General features: G+C 49.5%; 1 protein-coding gene across 6 annotated transcripts in view; it reads right to left on the bottom strand.

The window, feature by feature from the left end:
- KIF1B (kinesin family member 1B) overlaps positions 1-4,823 on the bottom strand; it is a 175,616-nt gene extending 170,793 nt beyond the window's left edge. For 5 of the 6 annotated variants that reach the window (XM_055261855.2, XM_055261852.2, XM_055261854.2 and 2 more), the window contains exon 1: positions 4,459-4,819. The gene's annotated coding sequence lies outside the window, so the exon portion shown is untranslated. Of the gene's footprint in view, positions 1-4,458 lie in introns of all 6 variants that reach the window. The other variant, XM_055261856.2, reaches the window with a different exon arrangement.
- Positions 4,824-6,000: the final 1,177 nt, after the last annotated feature.

Below are 6,000 nucleotides of genomic sequence, written 5' to 3' on the forward strand. Positions count from 1 at the left end.
CAACTAGAGCAGAATGAAGCCAATGTTTGCTTAAGTTCAATTCAAGAAATTTTACAGTTAAGGGTAGTTACAAAGGAAACTCAGCATAGTGATTACTTACTAGTACTTATGATCTTGGGGAAGTCACTTGGCCTGTTTTAGTTTCATCTGTAAAATGGGAATAATAGTATTTATTTCATATGGCTGCTATTAGGATTAAATTAGTTAATAAATGTAAAGTGCTTAGAAAAAAGCCTGGCACACAGAAAGTGTTCAATATGAGTAAGCTATTTTATCACTATTGTTGTTCCTGTTATTATTTATACAGTCATTGACATCTGCCAAGATGATGTCAAAAATCTGGATGAAAGAGAGAACTAAGCCAACAATATAGTAATCCAAAAGAGCAATGGGGCTGGGCACAGTGTCTCATGCCTATAATCCCACCACTTTGGAAGCCTGAGGGGGATCACTTGAGCTCAGGAGTTCAAGACCAGGCTGGGCAATATAGTGACACCCCCATTTCTACAAAAATTTTAAAATTAGCTGGGCATGGTAGCGCATGCCTGTAGTCCCAGCTACTCGGGAGACTGAGGAGGATCACTTGAGCCCAGGAGGTCAAGGCTGCAGTGAGCCATGACTGCGCTACTGCACTCCAGCCTGGGCAATAGAGTAAGACCCTGACTCAAGGGGGGAAAAAAAGGGCAATGGTAGAGGATAGTATGGTTGAATGATATGCTTTGGTATAAACAATGTGATATTAAATATAAAAAATAGGCCGGGCATGGTGGCTCATGCCTGTAATCCCAGCACTTTGGGAGGCCAAGGCGGGCGGATCACAAGGCAGGAGTTCAAGACCTGCCTGGCCAACATGGTGAAACCCCGTCTCTACTAAAAATACAAAAATTAGCTGGGCATGGTGGCAGATGCCTGTAATCCCAGCTACTTGGTAGGCTGAGGCAGGAGAATCATTTGAACCCAGGAGGCGGAGGTTGCAGTGAGCTGAGATCACACCCCTGCACTCCAGCCTGGGCAACAGGGCGAGATTCTGTCTTAAAAAAAAAAAAAAAAAAGAAAGAAAGAAAGAAGTAGTAAAGTGTGAGTTCCTTGAAGGTAAAGAACTAAATCTCTACATGCACCCTCAGTTAATGGGTAATGCCTATAGTAAAAGAGCATCAATGAATCAGTGGCCCATTAACCAAACAGTTCAACTCCAAGAAGTCCAAGGCATCTTTTTATTTTTGGCAGGCAAGGTCTGAGCCCAGAGTGGAGTGCAATGGTGCTGTCATAGCTCACTGTAATCTCGAACTCAAGCCATCCTCCCAACTCAGCCTCCGAGGCACTAGGACTATAAACACACACCACCCACATCCAGATTTTTTTTTTTTTGGTAGAGATGGGGGTCCTGCTATGTTGTCCAAGCTTGTCTCAAACTCTTGATGTGAAACAATCCTCCCGCCTCAGCCTCCCAAAACACTAGGATTACAGATGTGAGCCACTGCATCTGGCCCAAGGCACCTTTTGCAGGTTTTTCCTACCACAGTCACATCTGTTTAATTTCTATTCTATCCTGATAAGCTGCACAAAAAAAGTTCAAGAAGTATGCATATTTATTCACACTCTTTCATGGAATCCAGATATTCACCAGTATCTGTTCAAACGAGGCCATCTTTCAAAGAGAAATACATGAAACAGACACAAAATATCTTTAACTTCAGAGCATTATGAAATTATATCATGTTAGTTTACAAGACCAAAAGGATATGCTTCCTCCTGGAAAAGATCTACTATGATTAGCAGCCTGGGAAGGGGATTACAAACAGGAAGGCAGGGGGCCCATTGTCCTTTACTTTGTACCCAGGACAAGACCACAGTGGGAAAATGGGCTAAAAAGCTTTGGCCTTAAGAAAGACCCCGTTGGCAGACTTTCTTGGACACTTATTCCCTGCACAAAATCAAAATGGGAAAGAAGAAAGAGAGAAAAAAGGAAAAGTGCATTCATATCTGGTCTTGAAAAGGAAAAACAGTCTGTTTTAAGCCTTAAAAGTTATACTTAATTGGATAAATTTTGGAAAAACACTCATCAGAGCAGAGCTACACATACTCATAAAATCTGGCCTCCATATCAGATTCACAATCAGGTCTGATTTTACCAAATGCTGAAATTATTTTTAAACAAAAATGTTCAGATCTTTATACTAATAAAGTAACTCTAAAAATTAAAAACTTAGAAATATTTCTAACTTAGGGCATGGAATTTCAAAAGAGACATTCTGTATTTCTCTCATATTTAGTGTAATGCAAAAAACACTAGTTTCTGTTGAAGTTACATTTGATTCAACAAGTTTTAGAAGTAAAGCTTGATGACAAAAATAACAAAAAAATAGTGTTAAGACTTTGCTTAGCAAAATCTATCTAAATTTTTAAAATGTACACACACACACACACACACACACACACACACATATACACACATTTTTTTTTTTTTAGCCAGGGTCTTGCTGTTGCCCAGGCTAGCCTCAAGCAAGGGAGGGCTACCTCAGTAGCCACCTTGGGAGGCCACCTCAGTCTCCCAAATAGCTGGGAATACAGGCATGAGCCACCATGCCCAGGTATTTATTTATTCATTTATTTTTGTAGAGACAGAGTCCCACTGTGTTGCCCAGGGTAGTCTCGAACTCCTGAGCTCAAGGGATCGTCCTGTCTCAGCCTCCCAAAGTGTTGGGATTACAAGGCATGAGCCACCGCACCCAGCCCAAAATTTTTTACATAGTTCAACCTGAGAAGTTATGAGAATGTATTTATTAACAAATTGAACTTGAATGAAAGCAAAGGCCACAAAGAAGAAAGCAGGCATGCCCTCTCTCCAGGTCCTGTCCACACCTAGGATGTAGTAAAGAACAGATCTACAGACTCATGCTGAACCCAGTTACTGGTCATCTCCAGACCTGCTTTACAATACCAACCTATGTGCAATTCTCATATTCCACCCTCAAACGGTACATTAACAACTCCACTTGCTCTGTAATCCAACAACCATACCAACTTAATCAGAAAGCACCATCTCACTTCTTAGAGGAACACAAGAACTAGATTTTGTTATGACTAAACTAAGGAGACAAAATGCCAGCCTTTAAATAAAATATCCACCATGATATCACCTCTTAAGAGTTATTCAAATCTCATCAGCACACTTTCATCAGGCTCAGACAGGCACATCATGACACAAAGCGGAATGTTCAATGGTGGCAGAACAGCTGCCCAGAGCAGTAAGAGATATGAGCAAGGGATCTGTTGACAATCTAATTTCAGCTACCTCGAGATTCCACAAAGATGACAGCCTGCGTCCTCAGAAATGCCGCCACTAGCCTCGCCCACTATCAGAATACTCCGGTTTACTTCTTCTCTGCAAGTTGAGCGACTCTGAAAATCTATCCATCCAATGCTCTATGGCTACTCCAGGCCTCCATACTGATACAGTGGCCTTAGCAATTCTCAGATCGGCCTATGCACATGTAAAGCATCAGCAGGCCTTTCACAGCCCCCGCACTGGACGCAGAAGATGAATAGAGAAACACGGAATTTCACCCCAACAAGAATGGAATCTTGAAGGCAGTTCACCTTGGAAGCTCACTTAGCAATCAAGGAAAAAAAAAAGTGATCTGGAAGCTCCATTCTGGCGTTAGGGGCGGGAATGTTTTGTGTTGCATGAACAATGACTAGCTTGCTCAAGCAGCCTCCCAACCCCCACAACTTGGCTTCTGGTCTGGCCAGTCACCCTGAAAGCTGCCAGGGCTGTCACTCGGTGCCTTCCAGCAACTGGACTTGGCTCCTAAAGGATTTGTCAGATCATCCTCCCAATATGGCTGCCCGAGTAATCCCAGTCGGCTGAACGCCGAGACCACACCAGCCTTCCTCACACCTGGCCAGCATCCAACAAGCCCCCTCCCTTCCCATCGCACCCCTCTTTCCAGGCCTCCAGCCCTCGGCTCCCCCAGCGCCAAGCGATGACCTTTCCTATCGCCATCTGGCAAAGGGCATAACCACATTCCCAACCGAAGCCCGATGCCCACCATAAGGGGGGAAAGGGGAGAGGGAAAATGAGAAACCATGGCTTCAAACGGAGCACAGCCGTCCCCCCGGGCTGCAACGTGCGCGGAGCCCAGGGAACGGCCAGGCAGCGGCGGGTCTGGAGAGCGCTGGGCACAGCTGGGGCCTGGCAGCGCGGGGGAAACGGAGGGCCGGTGCAGGGCACTGCGGGGGCCCCAGCCGACCGCTGGACGCCAGCCTGGGACTCGCTGCTGGCCTAGGGAAGGGTCCCCTCCCCCGAGGGCGAGGCTCCCGCACCCGGCGCCGGTCCCGCGCTACCTCCCCTCAAACCCCGCCCGGACCCCGACCCGGCCGCTCCTCCCCGCGGGAGCGGCCCCCTCCCCAACCCCGCGGCCGCGGCGCCAACCGCCGCCCGCCCCCCCGCCTTACCTCAGCCGCGCTGCAGACCGACAGGCGGACCGGGTCAACAGGAGCCGCAGGGCGCGGGGGCGCGGGGGGTCGGGCACCGACGCACCTCAGCGCGAGCAGCGGCCGCCGCGAGCCGCAGGGCGCCGCTCCGCAGCCCCATCACGCAGCAGCCCCGCACCGCATCGAGGTGGGAGGTGGGAGGTGGGCAGTGGGCGGCGGACAGGAGTGCGCGAGTGCGGGATACCAGGACGCAGCGACGGCCGGCGGTGACGGCTGCGGAGGACGGGGAGCGGCTCCGACGCGCGCGGGCGCCTCCCTGGACCGCCGCCGTCAGACTGCCCCGCTTCGGTCCTAGCGAAACTCCGCCCGCAGTCGCCGGCGCGGGACACCGCCCCGAGCTGGGCCACTGCGCGTCACCTCGTATCCGCCCCGGCGCCCGCGACGGACGCAGGCTGTGACCAATCACAGCACAGAGCTCGGGGCGGCCAGCCAATCGCAGGGGGAGCCGGGGAGTGGGGCTGCTGCCGGGGGCTGCAGGGACATGGAGCGCCCCCTGGTGGCCCTCGGGCCAGCTCGGTGAGGGGGTGCGGGTTGGCCAAAGCCGGAGCCCGGAGTTCCCTCCCGGGTGACCCCCAAGGGCATTTGTCGGAATCAGCCGCCCCCAGCCACCCCGATAATCCGCCTTATACGGGGACAAAAGATTGACTGAGTGGAGCGGGGCGGGGCCCAGGGGTCCTGACGCCCGCAGAGGAGCTGGGACCAACATGGGAGGCGCCGAGAGTGGAGTCATTGTCAGACGGAAAACATCTCGCAGGCTGAACCGGCCGAACGCGGCGCGGTGGTAGCGGAACCCCGAGAAGGGATGAGCGCATCCCGCGGGAAGCTGCCTGGCCTATTCTTACCGAACCCGAGCACAACACCTCCCACGCGCCACCTCGGGAGAGAAGGCGGAATGAGTAATGGAAAAGCATGACTTGGTGGGCATTCCACTTGTCTCCTTGGGAGACCGCGGAAGGGCTGTGAGGAAAGGAACAAACGCTTTGCACCGTCCCTGAGTTAATGAGCCCAGCCCCCTTCTGGGAGATGCCCTTGAAGGAGGGAGAGTGGAAGTCAGAAACCCGGAGGACACAAAAGCGGTGATTTCTTTAAAATCAGATTTAGGTTCAGCTGGAAAGAAAAATCTCACTGTTCAGAAACAGTTCAATTCAGTACTTAATAAAATATAATCTTCAGTGATAATATATTCAATTATCAGGCCCAGGCCGAGCACTATTACTTTATAAGGTTGTGAATTTTATTTTTTTATTTACCAGCAGACATTGAAAGTAAAATCACATTTCTTCCCCTGAATTAAATACAGTATTATTGTGAGTAAAAGGTATTATGTACAAGCATATGCACTAAAACATCGAAATTAATTTTCTACACTAATAATTCTGGAAAATCTCCACCACCACTCAAGTCCTCAGACTCTTCATCCGCTTTTATTGATCGCTTCTCATTTTACTTAGAATTTAAACTCCACTTACCTGCAAAAGGATTTGACATAGCTTACACTAAAGC

Source organism: Symphalangus syndactylus, chromosome 22 (genome assembly GCF_028878055.3).
Source record: "Symphalangus syndactylus isolate Jambi chromosome 22, NHGRI_mSymSyn1-v2.1_pri, whole genome shotgun sequence".
Taxonomy (NCBI): domain Eukaryota; kingdom Metazoa; phylum Chordata; class Mammalia; order Primates; family Hylobatidae; genus Symphalangus; species Symphalangus syndactylus.